Genomic DNA, 24925 nt, shown 5'->3' on the forward strand with positions numbered 1-24925 from the left:
ATGAGTGCCGTAGTCAGCCCAACTCAGCACCTGCCTACATAAGCATCTTTTAAAGACAGTCAGGAAATGGTTTTTAGTCAGTGGAGCCCCATCTAAGTCTCTTAACCAGGTCCAGCCAGTAGCCAGCCCCTTTTATATATAAATGCAAGCCAGGTGCATCAGACAAACCTGATTAAACTATCCCCATTAGAAACCACATCTTTGACAGCAAACCTGTACAGTGTGACATCTTAGAGGATGCCACCAATTTGCTAATTCTGAACGCCCTGAATAAAGCCATAGATAAAACTAGGCTAAACAAGCAAACTTCAAACGTCAGACACTGCTTCATATAGTTTTACTAATATTTCCATCCCCTGGCCGCCTCTTATCCTCCACTACCGTTGTAAGTCTGGCCCAGGCTCTTAGGGCCTCGCTTACCAGAACATTCCTTGTGACATCAATGCTGCACCCACAATTCTAGAAAGAAATACCATTCAATGCTGAAACCACAGAGGTCTTAGACCTACCTGATAAAAACCTGTCCCAGACAAATGCCAAAACACACTCTTCCTGCGTCGAACCTTGTTGGCCACTTGAATTACAGAACAATCCCCAATCATTCCAGGCCTCCCTATATCTCTTCAAAGTATTGAGGGACAATGCTCTTCCGGCCAAACCTACTGTGCCGGCTTGATAAGCTGCCAAACGCATTCAGCGCATCTGACAAATCTAAACCAATGAAAGTGTGATAAGGCGTCAGCTACATATCTGCCCCCCGAACATGTCTTTATTTAAAATCAATACGGAGACACAAACATTTAAAACAAGTGCCTAATCAACCTGATTGCTGGAGGGTAGGAGGCTAGCTGGTTATTAATCACCTGAACCACCCCCAGATTGTCACACCAGAACACTATGCTCCTATCTCATAACCGTTTCCCCATACAATTCGCCAATCAATATAATATTTTATATATATATATATATATATATAATTTTTTTACATATCCTTGATTTTTGAGTTCCTGCTCCCAGGCTCAAGAGATATCTACAAACGTGAGTGCCTCTTTTGAGGAGTTCTTAGGTGCTGACATTTCTTGGCAACCAGTCAGTTTGTTTCCATGGTAGCTGAACTTACTACAGAGTATCAGTCTTTAAGAATCTTTTTTTAGTTTAAATGGCAGCAAGAGTGAGTTTCTGCATTTTATCTATGCAATTTTAGACAAATGTTCTATTTCAGTTATCAGGAGTTATACCAGTGAGTTGTAATAACCAATGTAATCATTGAGTGGAGTTATCCTTTAAATATCCCTTGGATTGCAATTTAAATTACTCTCTTGAAGTAGGACATATATGACTTAATAAAGAGCAAGAGGTAAATGTATCAAGCTGAGAGTTTTCCGGCGGGTTTGAAACACCAATCAGATTCTAGCTATCATATGCTGTGGAGGGAAACTAAGTGCACCATCGCAAATAGAGGAGCGTGAGATCTCCAAATCTCCTCTGAAGGATTAAACAGTTACAACAAATGTGTACCATCTTATGGAGTCTAGTTACTACTTCTTGTGGAATATTTATTTTGTTCTACATCAATGTAATGTTACATCTATCATGGTTGCAAAACATTTTTCACATAGCCCAATTATAGCTGTTCTGAATCTTGTGCGAGGGTTGTGCGTAAATTTAGGGGTAATCCATTGTTGATTCATTTCCACATTTTCTATTTGGAAATAACGGATTGCACTTTCCGGTTACAACTGCGCCAGCAGCACTCAATACACGTTTTGACAATACGCTAGAATGTTGGCAGGAAGGCATCTCAATTGGAAAATTTGGTAATGCTCAGGGACAAATGCAGAATTTCTAGAGGGGACCAAACTGCTTGATTTCCAAAAAAAATCTAAAAACAAACCTAAAAATGCCCCGGATCAAACCAAAAACTTTGCACAATAAGCCTGCAACAGGCACTTTTTGTGTAGTTGTGATTCCTCAACAGTTTATTATAAAACACCATCCAATTGATTTACCCCCAGTTTAAGGCTGACTCCCCCCAATTGATTCTCTCCCACAAGAAGGTTGATGGCTGCCCCACCAATTCTCCCCAAATCATGCGGGAACCCCTTGAATTGATTTCTCTCCGACCTGAGTCACACACACTCCACAAGTTAATGTTAACCCTTTATTGATTCTCCCCAAAGCAAACACTACAGACTGTACTATCTTAAGGTAAATTTGACTAAAGTTACAGCATGTTATCGTATCCAGTTGTCATCTGTGATCATCCGGGATGTACCCAGTTTTAAAGTGGGTGGGGATAGAACAACCTGTAGTCTATCAGATCATCGGAATGATCTTGTGGGAATAGTGACCTGTGCACTCGTGTCATTGTGTTAGTGAGGACAGGGCACAGACTGAGAGTTATATAGTGGAAGGAGCAGGGTCCCCCAGCAGCACAGAGTATATCAGGAGACAAGTGATGTGTTAGTGAGGACAGGGCTGCATGTGACAGGGGCAGTAACATCATGTGAGGAGGGGAATGGAGGTAGCAGGAAGCCACAGACTGTATTGTTAAACATTCCTGCTCCTTCCACTTTATAACTCTCAGAGTAAAGATATGAAGCACCTATCAAACTGGTTAAGTTTTTATTATAGGAAAACCCCCAGAGTATACATTAACAAGCATTTACCTGCCACACTTTAGACACCTGACACAATTAATTAAGACTGCTTTGAGGGCAAGCAAATTACGTCAATTATCATGAAAGTTATGCCCCTTTTTTCAGTTATTTGTGTTAAATAACTATATTGATCTGGAGCACGATTAACCAACAGTACATGGTAACCCCAATTTCTGTAATGTCAGAATGCTTACGTAGACATTATGTATAATTTAAAACAGAGCATAATTCAATAAAGATCATATTTATTCCATTGTCATGGTTTTAATTATTGAAATAATTGTTACCAAAGAGCACTGACATTGACATTTTAAAACAAAAAATGGATGAGACAGACATAATTCCCACTGTTCCTACCACCAAGAACATTAAGTAATGTTCTTGGTGGTAGGAAACACCATTTAATTGTCAGAGGAATCTTCTGCATGATCTGAAAATGATTAGTGAGCAATGGGAAGTATTATTTGCAAATCCCATTTTGTTTATTTTACGGTGAACTTCAGGAAGATTATAGGAAATTACATTACATTACAATGCTCCAGCCTAGTACTTCACAGTCATAGGTTATAACACAACACATTGTAATAAAACTGGTTGTGTGTATAAAGAGGGCAGTCTGCTGAAGTATTAACAATGACTGGTCTGACTGAAACTGTATTCCAGGTCAGTTGCAGCAGCCACTGATGAGGGTTGTGGCTGAAATTAAGCTAATTTAGTTTACCCTGTTTCAATTTGAAGTTCTTTAAATCTTCAAGAAAGAAACTCTTAACACATAAGGAAATCAAATACTAACCCAAAAGATAAGTGATGTAGACTTCAAGGGCCGCAGGTACGGGCCTCTATCCTCCAAAATGGCCACAGGCACATACTACCCTTAATCTCAGTAATATAACTATACATTAAATCACAGAAAGAGACACCACTCTGTAATAACATAGCAGTCATTTTAATTTAAGATAATTGTTACAAGCTACTGTATATTAACCAAAACAGAGGTGCAGTGTGACTTCTGACCAGAGTTCGGTATAAAGCTGGAATAGGTACAATGCAATTTCTGCAGAGAGGTTTCCTTCTGTCAACCTGTTGTGCTTGTTGCTTTCAATGTGCCCTATAATAGTGTCTATTCACACGTCCATTCATGACATCCCCTCCATATTACCAATATAAAGACATAGTGTGCATAGTATTAGGAACAATCAGATGTTGGTTGTTATAGTCCATGTGACATCAAACTTTAATGTAACACAGTAAAATTGAAAGAAGTTCAACCTTTCTCTATAAATTCTAGATGTTGATGTCCGGAGAAAGCCAAAACCAAACCCCCAAGAAGCTGTCTACCACGTTAACCTCACGGAAGAATACATTTCTTTCATCACTTACATAGATAATTAATTTGCTGGATCGAACATCCCTACTGTTTAATCTGCTTTTGTAACTATTGATACAATTCCTTGTAAGAAAGGGATCCAACCTATTTTTAGGCATCTAATCAAAGCCAGTCAGGGCAGGGAGCTGTATTGCTCATTCCCCGATGATTTCTACTATAATTAAAATTAATACAGATATCCTTAGTGCTAGCTTGGCCAAGTTAGAAAGCTCACCAACCAGCGACTAGGTGATCTCTGTTAGGAGGATACTTAACAGCCTGGGCCAGAAGAGCATTTATAAACTGAATAATAATGGTATCTGTGCAAACCTTTAGGGAGGGCCTAAAGTCTCCCACTGAAACAGAGAAAATTACATTAATAAAAGGGGAGGGGAGGGGAGATGAGCACATAGCTGCTAATTAGAGTTCATGGAGTTGTCCACAAGTAGTATATATATACATGGGAGCCATTATATAGGAGTACAGCATTACACTTACGTGAGCCATTTGCAGTCAAGTACTCTATATAGGTCCAGGCATGCCAAAGGCTTGTCTGCAAGACCTGACTGCGTGTAGTGACCTGAGCCTACCGTGTTGACCCTTACCTGGAACTCGACCATCAGTTTGTTTTAGTGAGGTGGCCTCTTGGTTGTCAGTTACATACTTGACCTGACGCACCTTATTTTGTCTCTATCTTGCTTCTGTTAGCCAATACCTGGGGGCAACCAAGAGACAAACAGCATGCTTGCTCTATGGGAATGGGGGCTACATCAATAATCAACATTTATTTATATAGCGCCAGCATATTCCATAGCGCTTTTCAATTGGGAACAAACACAGGAATAAAACAATACTGGCAGACAGAGAGGTACGAGGGCCCTGCTTGGAAGCTTACAATCTATGGGACAATGGTTTGAAACATGAGGGTAAGTGCTACATCAGATTGTATATTACCAAGGTAAAAAAAAGTGGCTAGTGGGCTACATGATCCAGTCACACAGCAATGGTGGTCAGGGGGTCAGAGGGTTGTTGTCTTGTGTTAGCTGTGTAGTGGGCAGTAATAGGATAACAGTAAGAGAGAGAGCATGGTTGAGGAATATTATAAGCTTGCCTGAAGAGGTGGGTTTTCAGAAAACACTTGATGGTTTGTAGACTAGAGGAAATTATTGTGTAAGGGAGGGAATTCCACAAAGTGGGTGCTGCCCGAAAAAAGTCCTGTAACCGGGAATGGGAGGATGTGATAAGAGTGGAAGAGAGACGCAGATCTTGTGCAGAAGGGAGGTGTCAGGCTATAGATGAAAACCATGAAAAGAAGGCCTCAGGTGAATTGTATCATTTGTGGGACCAGAAATTACATTGGTTACAATGAGGTTTCAATTTTTTTTTTGTGTGTGTCAAGTACATAAGTTATAGAGACCAGAGAGATGGAACAAGGGGTATATTTACCAAGCTGCTTGTTATCAGACTTGTAGAATCCCTGAAACATGAGTTTCAGAAATCAGCCAAAGTGGGCAAGCTGCTTAACAGAAACATACAAAATACAGACAAGGGTGATTTTAAAGGCCATCCTCGCTGATTGTCATTCATATAATTTAAAAATGTTCTAATTTACCTACTTTCTATGCTGGTACAGGTAAGTCTGCCTGCAGAGACAATTATTGGCTAGATATGTCATTGTTTCCCTTCTTCTCCACATAATCCCTTTATCTCCTGCCCGAGCTCTTCTGCTGGTCTTACGGACCTATGATGATTCTCAACACAAGAGCTGTGGGTGTGGCTAGTAACATAGGATAGTCGTGACATCATTGGGTGTGGGGTCAGGTGTCAGTAGGATGTGGCACAGTCCATAAAGAGCCCAAAAAAAAAAACCTCCAAAGAGGAGGCAGCTGCAACCCCAAGTCTGCTCATAGCTTCCATAGATGGTTAGCATGAACCTATGTAGACCATATACATTCCCTGTGCTAGGTATAGTTAAATACAATGTTAGAGTTTACATTCCTTTTAAGACTTTCCGTAATAAATATAAAAACTTTTGCCATTACTTAGATTTAAAAATGATGAAAGAAACCATAACTGCTATACAGGTCGCCGTCCGTAGCCGTTCATGCGATATCTCTATTTTTCTATATGTGGGCCAACATTTGAACTAACCAACGTGGAGTAAATGATTTAAAAAGTTCAAATACTTCTGCAGATCGCCTGGAATAATCACACCGGAGAAACTTGTCAGACATAATTATTTGCAATAATGTAGTTCAGAACATTTTCTGTAAGCCCTTCTTAGGCTAATTCTAGATGTGCGTAACTGTGGAAGTCCTAATTCCTTAGGTCACTTGCAGTAACCACTGACAGAATTCCAGTCCGCTTACAGCATGAGAAAACTTCCTGTTTGGTCGTGATTTTCTAGCACAACAGCTCTCGTCATACATCACAATCTCCTTTGGTTTATGGCTTGTTTCCTTGCGTAGTGAAAAATACTTTCATCAAACCATCCACAAGTTCCCTATTCATTGTTCTCCAAGCTTTCGGCTCTGAATGTTAAGAATTATGGGTAGGTGCAATAATCCTTTGAAATGCTCGATCGTGCACTGAAGGAACAGATTTACTGATTACATTTAAACTTATTCAAGATTAGTTACGTTATACGGAATGCACTTTCTGGCCAGGCAAGGCCCTCTAATTGTGAAAAGCGTTCGCAGGATGTGCTGGCTGCCGAAATATTTTCTAGAGGAACAACACTTAAAGGAAATCTTATATAAACAATAAAACATTTAAAATGGATTTTCCATCCTCAGGTAACTTTAATGTATTCATTTGTACACTGAAAATGTTACTGAACAGAATGCTTTAGCTTTCTGGCTTCCATGTGTGTTTTTCAGTGATGTCTTTATATGATCAGGAAGATATGTTTTATTTTCATCGAAAGCGCGGCTATGAATAGCCGCCAACATGTAAAAGTAATTTATAGCCACATTTTGCAGCTGAGCTGGTGAATCTGCGCACATTATGAGGCCTATTTATTAAGCCACATGTCTGTTTACGCATGGTTTTGCCATTTTAAAGTAACACCTGTCTTTAGCAAAAGCCTAACGCAGGAGATTATATAGATTTCTCCTGCATTAGGCTAAGTTTTACGTTAAACAGCAGTACCCATAATTTTCAATGAGTACTGCGGTTTGGGCCAAATTAACAAGCTCCAATAGCTGAAGATGGCGTTAGCCGTTCTACCCTATGGGGAGATCATCACAGGAGAAGGATCTTTGGATCCCTCTCCACAGCCTTCCTGCTTCCCCCCCCCATGAGCAATAAGAACTCCGGGTGAGAGTTAAGGAAAGTCATGGCCAAGACAGTCTCCTATTGGATGCGCTGTCCTGGGCTGATTTTTTTTTTATAAATGGCAAATAAAATGATTGCAATAAGGGATGATATTTAACAGGGCGGTATAGGCGGCCATTAACAAATAATCCCCTAAGTACACTGTCTCAGCGGACCTTGGCACTCTATAGTCACCATCACGATAATCATAATGCACTTTGAGTTTAAAATACTACTTTTCAATAAATATAAGACTGAGCAAATAAAAAGAGATAAGATTTGCTTTTATCATGGGAAAAAAAAAAAATTATTATTATTTTTATTGTTCACTTGAGGTCACTAATGTATAACTCCCAGCTTTACTCTGGCCGAAAATTGGAAAACATGCAAGCACCACATCCCACTAGGGGCATCCACCTGCACTTTTACCCTGGAAAACACCCCTTCGGTGCCCTGTGCACCTGCCACAGGTATTACTGCCACGTATCTCCCAACAGTCCTGGAACGGGAAGACAATGTAAGGTACCATACTGATCACTCTTAAACTGGGCAAAACTGCTGTATATAGTAATAACAAAGACAACTGTAAAATCATCAAAATTCTGTGCTCTGATTGGTTGGCTATATTTATTTAAAGTTTACATGTAAATGTGTAACGAATGTTATAATGCAGAATACGTTGTTGACCAGGGATCAGTTTATTTATTGATTTACGATAAACCTTTGGCATGAACGGGGTACAAATGCATAACGGCGCCCACTTGGCACCTGGTACAGTGTGTGTCTGCTCATCCAATTACCTGCACGCTAACTATTCTCTAATAACTAAATAAATATAAACAAGATCCCAGCAAGGGGAAAATCACCAGCACAATGATTTGTCAGCAGGTAGTAAGCAACTTCTGAATTATTTTCTGAGTAAATAGAGCTGTTTTAGTTTGCAAAAAAAGGTACAACATATAAAAATATTGCTACTTGTAGGAAAATCCAGAAACTGACAATCAGCTTAAACCTATGAATGTCATATATGCTGGAAATCAAGAAAAACTCCATTGTTTTCCTATTTTTCATCTTTGATACTATACCCAGCAAGGAAATACTATAATTTTGGAGAAAACCTGCTAGAAAGTGGAGAATTATCCTGCACGATGAGAGGGCTTTTGTGCACGGACAAAAATAGAGCGATCTTTCAGCAAGAGCGGCGAGGAATCGCTGTTTTCAGTTACAAAGTACAGAAGCATCTATATCTTAATGTAGCTTCCAGGCTAACCCACTTGTCAATGAATCCGTCATAATAGACCTATTTATAAGTAGATACCTGATGACAGCCAGGAAGCCATCTGCGGAACAACTTCTGCTAATTATCTTGGAAGCCAAAGCAACAGTAAAGAACTCACATTAATGACCTTCCCCTCGGTGGCAGAATCTGTTGCAGAGCAGACTGGGGGGTGGCTGGAAGCCAAATGCTAATGGTTAGTGTTGGCACAAGGAAACTAGTACGGAGTATTCTTTCTTTGGTGGAAAAAATATTTTAAGAATTCAGAGTATAAATCTTCCTAAACACCTGCATCCAAAGAGCTTCCAAGATATTTAGCTGAGGAATTCTCAACATCAGTTATCTATTTCAGGGGTTTTTTCTAATCTAAAATGTAGCTTTTATTATATAAATGGATTTGCACTCATGGTAAAACAATTTATAATCTGATCTGAGCATAAGTGGAAACACATACATGTACTACGGGTCTGTGTAGTTGCAACATAAGGACATTTTGATTAAAATTAAACTGACTGGCTTAGCATTCCAAAAGTAAGTGGCTGCGGCTATACAAAATATAAACCTGCCAATCTACACCACCTTATACCGTATATGAATATGGATCTAGGGAACGGTCATGAAATCATTTGAAGTAATTACAAGGGAATTCCAACCAACTGATAAAATAATTTGCAGATTATTACTAATAACTGTACTGCTGCCTTCTAGTGGAACACAAAGCATGTATTAAATCTCTTCACATCAACCAACAGTCCCAATTTGAGGGGACTGTCCCACCAGTCAGCACCACGCCCACCCACCCCTTTTTGCGGACGAGCGCACGGTTTGCCCCCCCGATGTGAACCAGGACCAGTGTTGACAGGTATGACTTGCATTAGCTGATTAAAATAAAATACACAAAGATCAGTATGTATGTTACCATAGACTTGTCCTTGTATCTAGAATATATGACACATTTTCTACGGGTCAACCCATGTTGGCTTTCCTAGTGGAAACCAGCCGTGTGTCACATAGTATAAAGAGCTTTACTGGTCACTCCTGGGCACATCAAGCCCCAGCAGTCATTACTTGGGCATGTTGGCGCCAACATCCCCTGGCAGTCCGGGGCCGCTGGGACCAACATTGCCACATATTAACGTGTAAGTAAATGTACAAAAAAAAATGTTTAATATAAATAGGTCACTCATGCCTTTGCTTTCAGCTTTACTTTATTTCATCTTCTGGGGGTAAATGTATGACGCTCCAATTTCTGCAAGTTGCCAGAAATCAGCGACTTTGCAGGGGAATCTTAAAGCAGCGATGGCAAGTTTGTCTTTACAAGCCATCTCCGCTTTAAATTTCCCGTGCAAAGTCGCCGATTTCCGGCAACTTGCAGAAATTGGAGTATCATACATTTTACCCCCTGGTCTTCTACCTTCATCATCTTTACATAGAAATCTTCTTTCTCCCATTGATCCTTGGCAGAAAGAGAAACCCCTCTTGGAACTTTGAGCGACTTGCTCTGCTAGATACAGCAATGCAAGTAACCCACCAAAGCAGCTTTGCTGTGATTGGCTAGCAGTGGATCCCAAACTTTTTCAGTTCAAGGCACCCTTAGGGTCTCCATAATTTTTTTCAAGGCACTCCTAAGCCAAAATAGTTACCAAGTAGTCCCCTGCCTTGCTTGCCCTGGCTGCGGCACCCCTGTGAGATCGCTGCGGCACCCCAGGGAGCCACGGCGCACAGTTTGGGAATCACTGGGCTAGAGGCTGGGACAGCTGCTCTGATTTTCTACTTGTCTTTAGCTTCACGTTGAGTGTAAATCGACTACATTTTATGAATGAAGGGCTATGTATCTGGCTACCTGCGTTTCTGCACCAGGCGATGGTTACTCTATAGCTCAATAGAACAGTTACAGAACATAAGAAAACTTAGTCCACACAATGTTTCATTGAATCTTATCATGGAAGACTAGATAACGTATCTGCTGTGAAATTCCATTTCCCATCCATTTTCCTAAGCACTTTCCCTTTAGCTGCTGGTTTGTAAGTGGAAAAAGTTTTCTCTTGATTACACAAAATCACATCATTAAGCCCGGCCTCCATCATGTCCAGGAGGTTGCCTACTCTTCTGGGAGTCCGAGAGAGTAAACAAGTATGTATAATCCTGGCTATTAGTGCCCCACAGACCTCCCAGTCAAACTTACTGCAGATGGTGAAAGACTTCCAGCCTATATTTGGATATTCAATAAGTCTAAATCACAAGTCCTTAGTATAGGACCTCTATATGTGCCGCTACAAAATTAAGGCCAACTTGAGCAATGATTTGCACTGACCTTTCCATGGTATTCCGTACGTAAGTCTAAAAGTGACCTTTCTCCCAAGTATGAGGTTGTAAGCCCTGACTTTCCCATAGTCAGGAGAAGATTGACGCTTGCACTTTGACAGCCACCAGGTCTCCCTTTGCCATACACTGAAAGTGACTACCAGGACTAAATTCTCTACCAAGAAAAACAAATTAGATCAGAGTTATGGAGTGTATCACACACGAACTGAACAAGAAAGCTTATGACTGAGTTCCTTGCCGAAAAAAAACAGCATAGACACATGATAAAATGGCATGTCCATTATAACTCACCTCTTCTGTCTAACCAGTATATAACTGCAATATATACAATACTGGGCAAAAGTTTTAGGCAGGTGTGGAAAAAAAATGCTGCAAAGTAAGAATGCTGTCAAAAATATAAGTGCTAATAGTTATTTTTTATCAATTAACAAAATGCAAAGTGAATGAACAGAAGAAAAATCTAAATCAAACCAATTTTTGATGTGACCACCCTTTGCCTTCAAAACAGCATCAATTCTTCTAGGTACACTTGTACAAAGTCAGGGATTTTGTAGGATTATAGTCAGGTGTATAATTAACCAATCATACCAAACAGGTAATAATGACCATCATTTCATATGTAGGTTGAAACACAGTCATTAACTGAAACAGAAACAGTTGTGTAGGAGGCTTAAAACCGGGTGAGGAACAGCCAAATTATGCTGCAAAGGTGATGTTGTGGAAGACAGTTTCCTGTCACAGGTCAACATGGCAAGACAGCACAGCAACAAGACACAAGATAGTTATACCATACTTACCAACTATTGAAATTTGTTTTCCGGGAGCCTGCCAGGTGGAGGCAAACGCGTAATTTTACTGTGGGGGGCGGGGCCAAATGCCGTGATTCCTGGTGAATCGCTGCGTTTTTGGATCTAATTCTGCCCACTTCACTAGGATGTGGGCAAAATTCGGGAGATTTCCACACTCTCCCGGGAGTCTGTGAGACTCCCGCAAAATGCGGGTCTCCCGGACATTCCGGGAGAGTTGGCAAGTATGAGTTATACTGCTCCAGCAAGGTCTCTCCCAGGCACAGATTTCAAAGCAGACTGGGGCTGCAAGATGTGCTGTTCAAGCTCTTTTGTGCCTCCACTTTGCATTTTGTTAATTGATAAAAATAAACTATAAACACTTCTATTTTTGAAAGCATTCTTATTTTACAGCATTTTTTCCATCCCTGCCTAAAATTTCTGTAATTCACAACTTGCCCTGTGCCTCTGTCACAATATATAGATATAATGAGTTGTGCAGGTAGAGCGTCTCTGTGGAGTTTTTACAGTGGTGCCTGTATAATTAACAAGTACCTATGTTAACACTAATATATATACCTCCAGCCATCCATGCTTTACAGATCGGAAAACTCTGATTCAAAGAGCAAGCTGTTCATTAGAGGAGATCGGTGGATTGGGACAGAGCCAACCAATAGTAAGTAGCCATAACATACATTATATATAAATGTATATCTATCTACATATACACATACATACACATTATATATATATATATATATATATATACATACATACACACATCTATGAGATAGGATGGATATGAGATACATAGTAATATAATTTCATCTATATTTAAGCTATATAACTAGTGATTTACAAGCATACCTAGTAATGTTAGTAGAGATGTCAGATTTTGACGGCCTCTTTACTTGCATTGAACGTGGAGTATTCGCCCGCATTGACTCTGAAATCCCTGGGTTAGTAGAAGGTTATTTATTTTTTTCAACAGTTACAACTGAAATATTGTGACTAAGGGAACCTGTATGTGACCCTCAAAACAGTGTTTGAAAATATTTTCCAGAGTACAGCATCTGGGACCTGAAGCAAACAAGCTCTTTGGAAGGAAGATTGATTTTTGGCGGAAGATATCGTCCACCTACAGGAGGTGGGTTAAAAGGGAGAGGTTTTGAAGCTGTCAGCAGCAATAGTAAGAAGCCAAATCGGCGGTGCCAAGTAATGTGCGAGAGCCTCAGCCTTTTAAAAGAGACAGCTACATTTTTCTTTTCTGGTGGACCGTAGAATTTTAATGCAGTTTTAATTTAATTTGGGGCTGACAATCCTGATTAGGATCTGCTGCGTCGCTCCAGAATGAGATCGAGGAATTTCTCAAACCATAGTAGACCGATCCTCAAATCAGAATACACTGTATCCACTGCGCATGCTAAAATGTAAATCAATATGCTAAAACATCATGACAATTCATGTTAAACTACATTGTTATCATAATCATCTATTTATATAGTGCCACTAATTCCGCAGCGCTGTACAGAGAAATCATTCACATCAGTCCCTGCCCCATTGGAGCTTACAGTCTAAATTCCCTAACATACACACACACAGACAGAGAGACTAGGGTCAAATTGAAAGCAGCCAATTAATCTACTAGTATGTTTTTGGAGTGTGGGAGGAAACTGGAGCACCCGGAGGAAACCCAAGCAAATATGGGGAGAACATACAAACTCCTCACAGATAAGGCCATGGTTGGGAATCGAACTCATGACCCCAGTGCTGTGAGGCAGAAGTGCTAACCACTGAGCCACCGTGCTGCCCGTGGAGGTAAAATTATGTTTGTACGCCATACTGGTAATAAGTTGGGACAGGGTATTTAAAACCTGACTAAGGATCTGTGTCCACAGGGGACATAAAACCCTAATTTGCTTTCCCACACACCTTAGTTTTGACATCACAAGAAGGGGGCTGTAGGCCCTGCAGCTTGGTTTTAAAACTGCACTGTGACTTAAATTGTTCACTTTTGGGAGTCAATCTGATATTGAAGAGTGTCCAATTTTCCTGCTTCTCCCAGCACCAGAAACTTGATTATATGTGAGTTATCAATTCTGTGTTTTATCCTTTTTATTTTATAAGAAACAATTGCATTATATTTGTATGCCTCTTATTAACTGTTTTATCTCAAGCATTGTGGATGTATTTTCCATATTAAATTACACTTAATAAGTTTAAGTCTCTGTGTTTTTACGAATTCACGCATCAGTTTGGTCAAAACGCTACATAACTGAAGAGAGGAGAACATTGTGGTTTATGTTAACTCTGATTAAAGTAAATTGTGCTAGATTAGTTCAACGGGAGAACCGAAGGCTTCCTAATTAAGAGTGTCAGCTCTTCATAAAAATATATCCAGTACATGGAAAATATACACAGTACAGGGGTCCAATTATAGCATTGGATCCCAAAAACAATGTGCCCCATATGGTGATCTAATAATGAATTGAGCCCTGTGATTATTACTCACGGGGACACAATTAAACTAGTTAATAACTATGGGGCAAAATTAGTTAAATCATGGGGGCAATTATCAAAAGTTTTAGAGACTGAAACAATCTTCCACGCCCACACATTCCCTAATTGGTTAATAATTACAAGGGGCAGGTGTGCCAACAAAAGTGTCCCGCAGACCTCACTATCTTTTTATATCATTAAAATGCCTTCATAGTTTACGCAGGCAGTTTCCTTGTATTGTGATTAAACAGAGACGAAACAGCTGTTAAGCTGGAGAGGAAGAACGCACCAAAGGTTTGTTTCATAAATTATATTGTATTATCCTGCAAGACTCTGGTCCTCGCTTGGAATGGCAATCACTTTTCGACTAATTCATTTTACACAATCTGGCAACATGTATAAGTGCATCTATAATTACACATCCACCAGACTGTTTTTCGTGAAACGTATTCCAGCACGAAGCATTGGTTAGATGGAGGATAATTATGCCAATATCCTTCCCCTGGTGATGCCTAGATATGAGGATCTTGTTGCAAACGGCCCCACATTATTAAAACAGTACAAGGATGTTATATATTTGATCCCTTTATTCCTGACTGTGTTTTCTGCCTGGAAAATGTGAGAGTGGGCTAAAAGGTTGGTTTAATGGATCTCAGAAAGCCAGACAGACAAACATCCCCACAACTTCCCGTATGTTAGGAACCGTGGAAAATCTGTTATTCAAGGGTTCTTAACTTAATCCATATTTCTTTTGCCTAATTGTTCTTTTTTGTTGTACTGTAAACCTTAGACAATGCCTTTAGTCCATGAACAGCAAACAGCATATTAAACCGCTTTTCCATAATCAATTCCTTTAACTGGTGTTGGTTGGTTTTTGTTAGATTACGGAAGAGAGAGAAGGATATTTTTGTACTGAATACAGTCTGTGCAGTGTATCGGTTAAACCATTTAACATTTCTGTTAATTAGACTGACATAACTTTAGTAAAAACAGCTAAGGGGGAGAAAGAGTCCTGTGGGATAAAATGGTTTAAATTATCACCCAGGGTTGAATTAAAGAATGTATGTCTGGTCCTATTAAAACATAATATCATACCAGTCTATTTAGCTTTCTGTAAATTGGATAGTCTTACTCTTTATGGAACTGCTGGTTAATTTGGCTATAGATCTGCTTTTTTTTCAAGGCAGGTAGCCAGGAATTTCGAGAGAGAGAATACAAAACTCGAATTGAGCACTCTATCAAGCCAATTGATTGTCCATGTATTTAAGTAAGAGACCGGTCTGTTTCAAAGTGCACCGCACCGAATGTCTAAATGCAGAGGGATCAGATCATTATACACATTTATCTTAGTCTGCTGCTATTCCTTAACACATACAACCATGGAGGTCATCAGTCGATACTGTTTTCAACCCTTTCAGATAAATTCTATTCTGGCTGGATTTTGACATGTCATGGGGTACTACATCATCTCATGAATTGACCGACCTAATCTTTGGAACCAGCTGAAGGAAACCTTTAGTTATGTTTCAGATAAACCAAACAGAAAATGCAAGAAAATAGCAAGTACAAAATAAAATCAGCAGCATACATTGTAATTGTAATAATTTCAATGATGCCATGAAACAATAAGTGTTTTCGAATAAACGTTCAGGCAGTTTTATGAACTTTTGGTGAGATTAGCAAAGTAAGATATACTGTGACATCTAACACCTCGTGAGAGCAGCAAGATATTTGTATGAAAGCAGCCACAATGTCCTACTGGGAAACTGGGACAAATTAGGCCCCGTCCCTGATCTGCCCAAACTATGGTCCAATTTGCTCATTTCAAACCCATTTCTCCAAGGACCCAGTTTTGAGATGACCACGCCTTTTTTGACCACAGGAAATTTTGACTGTTCTGCAAGTGTTAGAAGGCAGGGGCAAGCACATGTTTTCTCAGAGGGGGTTCCCATATAAGTGGTCCGAAGAAAGCAGAACATAATTTTTAATATATAATCATTCATTCTCATTATCCTCTGTTATATTATTACCGCCCTCAATGTCACTCTCATGCCTCTTATTACCATCTACATTGCCCTTTCTTATGCATCTCATTGTAGCCCACATTTGTCCCTTTCTCATGTCTGTCATTAACCCCCCTCCCTCGCTCTTTGAGTGAAACAGTGGTGTAGGAGGGGTTTCTGGGCAACAGGAACACCCACCCAAGTACACAATGGCAGGTATGTATGAAAGTGCAGCTGGGCCTCCCAGTTTTAAGTTCCCATCACATGAAGCGTGGGAGCCAGGCAGCCACGTCACGTTGGGGTGTGCCGTGTCCTCATGGGTCAATGCTTAGCTCTTCTGAAGCCCTGGACTGTACCCAGCCCCTAAAATACCCATTCAATACTGTAACCACCTGCCAATGAAGGGGCAATCACCAGCTTCACACTTCACAACTGTCCTAAAATTGGAACAAAAATCCTAACCCGCATGCCAATCCCATAATATCGGGACGGTCCTACCTGTATTGTGAGGGTTGAGAGGTACAGCTGTTAAAGTTGTATTTATAATAATAATAGAAGTTATTGTGAGCAACTTGATTTGCAATATTATTATATATTATCGTTATAATACATAGTTTGAGGAATTGCTGGTAAAATACTGGGACAAGGCTAGGAACTATATCTTGTGCAAATATCTCTTTTAAGAAAGTGAAGTGAATTCATTGTAAACCATCCATGTGACCTCTGTGATGACATTATTCTGTAAACACACCCACCATTGTAAAAGTTATTAAATTAGCCTGTAGTCCATTCATGGGTCTCTCTGTCTGCTGGGACCATGAAGGGGAAGGTCGTATATGCTATGCCTTTGGTAACTATGTAAATTAACATCTACAATTAAGTAAATCTCTTTTTATTGCAAAATCTACATTTGGACTGGACAATATTGATTTATTCTGAAAATGAATTCAGCAAGATGGGGGCTTGTCCGGGATTTTTCAATTTTTCTGTAATGGCCAGCTTCAGCACTTCAACAAGAGAGTAGAATTAGGAAAAACAGTATGAAATTATTTTATTTGTTTAAGAGCTGAAGGCTTGTCTATTAGTTGAAAGTTGCTAAAATAAATTCAACACAGCTTTGTAGAATTTACACCTCAACTTGTAACAATAATAAAACATAGCCCCATGAACAATGGGAGAAGATGAAAATATTAGCAATGTATCCAGTTATGTGGAATGAATTAAAAAATTATGGGGGACATATATGATAACTGAAAAATGTAGTGTTACCCATAACAATCAAATTAAATATGTGTCTTTTTTTCTAGCGTTGTTTACAAAGCAGACATCCGATTGGTTATCCCACCTTTTCCCATGCATTCAAAAGTATTTTCGCTGTCCCCTTCTATTAAAAAGATTTACACTCACGCTTACCGCTAATGAGCAGTTTATGTATAAAGTCTCACAGAGTCACTGACAGGTCTACAAACCGCTTACATCACTTAATTGACAGATGCTTGTTCTTGCTTCTCCGAATGAGAACAAATTCTAAGGTGATCCCCTGAGACAATCAGGATTTACTTTGTTAAGCTGTGTTGGGTCTGACATACTGAGTACTGCTGGGTATTATGTTCAGCTCTACTAAATTCAACATAACATTTAAAAGTATTATAATATATATTAAATGCTTTTTATATCTCTATATAGTTACACATAATTACAAGTATTATCTTGACACAACTAATAGAGAGGTTGTGCTGGTTTTGAGATGTGTGGCTTGAAAGCGTCCCCTGAATAGCACATGTGTCCTTCTTATACTCCCACCCCTAGTGACCAAGATAGAGGATAAGGAAAATAAAAGATCAGTTATTTTATATATAAATATATACACAGATACAGGTGATAGAACTCATTATTGCTAATTAAACATTTATCGCTCACATATTAATTGCTTCCTAAATAGTTATACATCCCCTCATTTTGAACACTAGTTCGTCGTCAAGAACGGAGCTAGAGATAAGTTTTAAAGTTTCAAAACCGTTCCATGAAATATTCGCTTTGTTATCATCATCATCACCATTTATTTATATAGTGCCACTAATGCTGTAGCGCTGTACAGAGAACTCACATCAGTCCCTGCCCGATTGGTCTTACAGTCTAAATTCCCTATCACACACACAGACAAGGGTCAATTTATTAGCAGCCAATTAACCTACCAGTATGTTTTTGGAGTGTGGGAGGAAACCGGAGCACCCGGAGGAAACCCACACAAACACGGGGAGAACATACAAACTCCTCACAGATATGGCCATGGTCGGGAATTGAACTGATGACCCCAGTGCTATGAGGCAGAAGTGCTAACCACTGAGCCACCGTGATGCTTTTGGCTGCAACATTTTACACATTTCACCAACAGAATCAGGCCTTAAGTGTTCGTAGTCCAACCCCAACCACATGACACAGCAGAACGCATCCACTGGAATGACCTCCCACACTCAATCCGACTATCCCCCTAACTTGTGCTCCTGCAAACAGGCACTTAAAACTCACCTCTTCCTCAAAGTCTACCAGCCTTCCACCTAATCCTCTCTCCATGCTCATTCTCTTCACCTCTCTCCTCCCAGCCCCTACTCGCTCCTTCTGCACTTTATCTCCTCTTCTGACTCCCTCTGTATCTGTTGTCTGTTTGCCCTCCCTTTAAGATGTAAGCTCTTATGAACAGGGCCCTCCTCACTCCTGTCTTTACACCATTTCTTCTGCTCCAGCTTCTCTGTAATTGCTATGTCTGGATTTTCTGGAGTCTTGGTTTACTCTGCTTTTGTTCTGTACCGTTTTACCCTGTAATGTCTACTGCTTGTACTGTACGGCGCTGCGGAAATAAACAATAATAATAATGCATCGACCGCCATCCGCCATCTTCGCAGCTTATAGACTGTAAATTCTACGGAACGGTGTAGAATTTGAACGGCACCTGTCCCGGCACATAACTCAATCCTCGTGAAATTGTCACAGTAACTTCGTTAATCTCTAGAAAGTGCAAAAAAGTACCTTGCAACATACTACAAACTGAGCCCTGTTGTGTCTCCTGTACAATTTCCCCCTAACTGCTAGCAATCATAATTTCAATAATCGCTTCTAACTCCAATCCCTCCTTTAGCAGATAGGAACATAATCGTTCTTGCTACAGAATAAATGAAATGTTACAGCCACTGTTATCACATAGACCAGCAGAGTCTTAGGAAGAGAGAGGGGAGAATGAGAGGCGGGTTTGATTTACATTTAAGTAGTTAATCTTACAGCAGCAAAAAGGAGTTATTATAACTTAATGGCACAAAATCTTTCACAGACCTATAGCTGCAACTAATTATGAATGCATGCTGGTGGAAGCCATAAAATAATCCCACTTTCAGACAGGAACAAGAAAGGTAGTTGTGACCCATTAAAATTTAGAATAAAAAAAAAAAAAAAGAAGAAACCCCTCTAAAATTCCCAGTGAGGGAATCCGGTTACACACTTTGCAGTACATAAAAGTACTTTACCATAGGTAAGACTCGGTTCTTAAATATGATTGCCTTCTGTGAGGCCGGCACTTCTGCCATAACAAGATTTCAATTTCAAGTTCAAAAGTGAGGCAAAACAAAATGTAACCTACCCTCTGCTTTATTAACAAAGCAACATGATGCCGCAATGAATTTGGGATCTATTCATTACATTGCTGTCTGAAAAGATTACAAAGACCAGCTCAACCTCTGTCACAGCTTCATCTGGTGGCTTTAATTTTCCCCAACATCAAGTCAGGATAAGGCAATAGTAAAATCGAAAACATCTTAGGAGAAAGAGGAGATTGCAGCTGTGTAAGCGGAGCACAATCCATAAATCAGAATGTCAAATCTAAAACACATGCCTTTTGCAAGTTCCCCATGTGTTCTATAATGTGATTACAGCCTGGTTACTATTATGATTTAAAACAAAGTCTTTCATGCAAGGAACAAAACGCGGAATGCGACCAGGCTGGGGAAGGGAGGCCTGTATGAACTGTACACACGTCGTCCTTCAGCCTCACGGAGATGGGACCTAGTCAGGTGTCGGAGGGGGACTGCTGCGAGATGCTTCCAGGGATGGGGTGGGACGATGGCTCAACATAAGGGATCTGTTAGTCGGCGTTGCTATGCATCGCATGACAAGCAGAAATTAGTTATTTTATTATATATTTCTTTCGCATTCAGGAATCTCAAAGCCAAAAAAGCAAAAGATTACAGAAGTCATTTTTTCCCATCTATCACATAAACAAATAGCCCAGCTGTTCCTGCTAAGATTCCAGATTTAAACTTGGACTTTGTAGTATAAACTTTGTTGTAATGGTATTTAAAGTGTCATAGACAATAAGCATCTAAGACTAGTCAATAAATTGTAGACTGGTTACATGTACTTCTAAAACTTGTTAAAGACAGCTGTGCTTTTCTTGCAGTTTAAATCATTTCTCGAACCAGGCAGCCTTCCAGGTATATTTTCAGACAAACAACTAGGGACACAGTGGTTTATCAAAACGTTAAGGTCATATTTGCACCCTGGCAGCTGTTAGACGTTTTTAATGGAAACCAAGTCCCATTCTGCTCCAATGGAAAAAAAAGAAAGAAAGAAAGGTTCCGATTGTGCAATTGTAATTATAAGTACAATTAAAAAGAAAAAAAAAAACCTGAAACTCTTTTCTCTTGTCCACCAAGCAACTAAAAACATGTGTTGATCTGACATCAGAAACAGTGATTGAACGAAGGCCTCGGTTTATTTTTAGTACAAAGGGTTTTCTAAGATCTGAGAAAAATGTTTTAATGCATGTTCGACACAAAAATATTTACGTGGGATGCTCTTGATAGCACCAGTATCACAGAGGACTTATTTACACTATGCCTCTTTAAGGAGCATCTGAAATATACAAATCTTGTGTGATCCTGTGCAGCGGCTTTCTCAGACGTCTGAACTGACAAACCAGAAGCGCTTTATAAATAGAAACTACATTCTTTCATTTCAAAGGTGACAGCTGAAGACCATGAATGCTAAGTGATGAAGACAAAAGGAAGAAGAAGAAAAGTCCGTAGCCCGTTCTCTGTTGCTTTGGGCAGGAGCAGATTGGAGGTGAATAATATGGCCCATTATGTGGGTCAGGAAGGACTATTTGTACTACAATACTCATTATACTTAGTTTGTCAACAACTGTACTGGAATCTCTCTGTACAAAAGAGTAATCATACAACACTAAAATCAAGAGTTCTCCAACGAGTCGGAATGAGTGCCTTCGTGGCATTACTGTTTCAGAAGAAACTTTTTATAGTTAAAGATGGGAATATTAGAGGGCACACGTTGTCGGCTAAACAATTTTGAGCACAATTTCTGTAGACAAGGATGCTAGAATGGTGGTATGGATGAGTGGGTAACGTGACTGTTGGGTGGCGTGTAGGATGGAGTGGGTAACGTGACTGTTGGGTGGCGTATAGGATGGAGTGGGTAATGGGACTGTTGGGTGGTGTATAGAATGGAGTGGGTAACAGGACTGTTGGGTGGCGTGCAGGATGGAGTGGGTAACGGGACTGTTGGGTGGCGTGCAGGATGGAGTGGGTAACGGGACTGTTGGGTGGCGTGTAGGATGGTGTGGATAACGGAACTGTTGGGTGGTATGTAGGATGGAGTGGGTAACGGAACTGTTGGGTGGCGTATAGGATGGAGTGGGTAACACGACTGTTGGGTGGCGTATAGAATGGAGTGGGTAACGGGACTGTTGGGTGGCATATAGGATGGAGTGGATAACGGGACTGTTGGGTGGCGTATAGGATGGAGTGGGTAACGGGACTGTTGGGTGGCGTATGGAATGGAGTGGGTAACGGGACTGTTGGGTGGCATATAGGATGGAGTGTGTAACGGGACTGTTGGGTGGCGTGTAGGATGGAGTGTGTAACGGGACTGTTGGGTGGCATATAGGATGGAGTGGATAACGGGACTGTTGGGTGGCATATAGGATGGAGTGGGTAACGGGACTGTTGGGTGGCGTGTAGGATGGAGTGGGTAATGGGACTGTTGGGTGGCATGTAGGATGGAGTGGGTAACACGACTGTTGGGTGGCATGTAGGAGGGAGTGGGTAACACGACTGTTGGGTGGCATGTAGGATGGAGTGGGTAACGGGACTGTTGGGTGGCATATAGGATGGAGTGGGTAACGGGACTGTTGGGTGGCATGTAGGATGGAGTGGGTAACGGGACTGTTGGGTGGCATATAGGATGGAGTGTGTAACGGGACTGTTGGGTGGCGTATAGGATGGAGTGGGTAACACGACTGTTGGGTGGCATGTAGGATGGAGTGGGTAACACGACTGTTGGGTGGCATGTAGGATGGAGTGGGTAACACGACTGTTGGGTGGCATGTAGGATGGAGTGGGTAACACGACTGTTGGGTGGCATGTAGGATGGAGTGGGTAACACGACTGTTGGGTGGCATGTAGGATGGAGTGGGTAACACGACTGTTGGGTGGCGTGTAGGATGGAGTGGGTAACACGACTGTTGGGTGGCATGTAGGATGGAGTGGGTAACACGACTGTTGGGTGGCATGTAGGATGGAGTGGGTAACACGACTGTTGGGTGGCATGTAGGATGGAGTGGGTAACACGACTGTTGGGTGGCGTGTAGGATGGAGTGGGTAACACGACTGTTGGGTGGCATGTAGGATGGAGTGGGTAACACGACTGTTGGGTGGCGTGTAGGATGGAGTGGGTAACACGACTGTTGGGTGGCGTGTAGGATGGAGTGTGTAACGGGACTGTTGGGTGGCGTGTAGGATGGAGTGGGTAACACGACTGTTGGGTGGCATGTAGGATGGAGTGGGTAACACGACTGTTGGGTGGCATGTAGGATGGAGTGGGTAACACGACTGTTGGGTGGCATGTAGGATGGAGTGGGTAACACGACTGTTGGGTGGCATGTAGGATGGAGTGGGTAACACGACTGTTGGGTGGCGTGTAGGATGGAGTGGGTAACACGACTGTTGGGTGGCATGTAGGATGGAGTGGGTAACACGACTGTTGGGTGGCATGTAGGATGGAGTGGGTAACACGACTGTTGGGTGGCATGTAGGATGGAGTGGGTAACACGACTGTTGGGTGGCGTGTAGGATGGAGTGGGTAACACGACTGTTGGGTGGCATGTAGGATGGAGTGGGTAACACGACTGTTGGGTGGCATGTAGGATGGAGTGGGTAACACGACTGTTGGGTGGCGTGTAGGATGGAGTGGGTAACACGACTGTTGGGTGGCATGTAGGATGGAGTGGGTAACACGACTGTTGGGTGGCATATAGGATGGAGTGGGTAACACGACTGTTGGGTGGCGTGTAGGATGGAGTGTGTAACGGGACTGTTGGGTGGCATGTAGGATGGAGTGGGTAACGGGACTGTTGGGTGGCATGTAGGATGGAGTGGGTAACACGACTGTTGGGTGGCATGTAGGATGGAGTGGGTAACACGACTGTTGGGTGGCGTGTAGGATGGAGTGGGTAACACGACTGTTGGGTGGCATGTAGGATGGAGTGGGTAACACGACTGTTGGGTGGCGTGTAGGATGGAGTGGGTAACACGACTGTTGGGTGGCGTGTAGGATGGAGTGGGTAACACGACTGTTGGGTGGCGTGTAGGATGGAGTGGGTAACACGACTGTTGGGTGGCGTGTAGGATGGAGTGTGTAACGGGACTGTTGGGTGGCGTGTAGGATGGAGTGGGTAACACGACTGTTGGGTGGCGTGTAGGATGGAGTGGGTAACACGACTGTTGGGTGGCATGTAGGATGGAGTGGGTAACACGAATGTTGGATGGCGTGTAGGATGGAGTGGGTAACACGACTGTTGGGTGGCGTGTAGGATGGAGTGGGTAACACGACTGTTGGGTGGCATGTAGGATGGAGCGGGTAACACGACTGTTGGGTGGCATGTAGGATGGAGTGGGTAACACGACTGTTGGGTGGCATGTAGGAGGGAGTGGGTAATGTAGCTGTTAGATTGCATGAAGGGTAGGCAGGATAATGTGTCTGTTAAATAGTGGGAATAGTAGTATGACTATTGGGACTATTAAACAGAGGAAATTGTGTGTATAACGTGACTGAAAAGTGGTAGGATGCATGCAGTGGTTAACAGGATAGGTAGTATAAATTATGGATTGGGTAACATGACTGAGGTGTAAGGAGGAGAACGTTAGTGGTACAGTTTACATGCACAGGGTGTAATAACATAGTAAATATAATAGTAAGCACAAATCAGTTTTGTTACCAAGAGACTATACATAGATTGCAGTGCTATGTAATTACAAGTAGTTAGGTTGACATAGACTGATAGCAGCAAGTGCTTATGTGAATCCTGACTGATGTCTGATCGACCTATTTGAAATGAGACGCCGTATAGGTCGGTTATTGTTTCATATGAACTTGATAACACGTGACATTCACTTTACATTCCCCGAGTTTTACTGCTATAAACACAAAGCTCTATATCAAGTAAATGCACAGTAATTAAAGCTAACTGCACATGTGCTGAACAATACAGCCATATTTGGATCACGCCAATCTTGTCTGTAACTGGATTCCTAAACGGTAATCACTTTCGCTTAACTACTTAATATGCGATAGCACACTTATACAATTATTGTGGAAAACCTGTCTCCATCAGTTTTACCAATTATCGGTCT

General features: G+C 41.2%; 1 long non-coding RNA gene across 1 annotated transcript in view; it reads left to right on the plus strand.

Moving 5' to 3' along the window:
• Positions 1-13950, plus strand: part of LOC142109201 (uncharacterized) — a 134042-nt gene extending 120092 nt beyond the window's left edge. Inside the window, exons 2-3 of the long non-coding RNA XR_012680307.1 lie at positions 12313-12403; positions 12791-13950. This is a non-coding gene — a long non-coding RNA (uncharacterized LOC142109201). The remainder of the gene's footprint in view (positions 1-12312; positions 12404-12790) is intronic.
• Positions 13951-24925: the final 10975 nt, after the last annotated feature.

Source organism: Mixophyes fleayi, chromosome 12, assembly GCF_038048845.1.
Source record: "Mixophyes fleayi isolate aMixFle1 chromosome 12, aMixFle1.hap1, whole genome shotgun sequence".
Lineage (NCBI taxonomy): Eukaryota > Metazoa > Chordata > Amphibia > Anura > Limnodynastidae > Mixophyes > Mixophyes fleayi.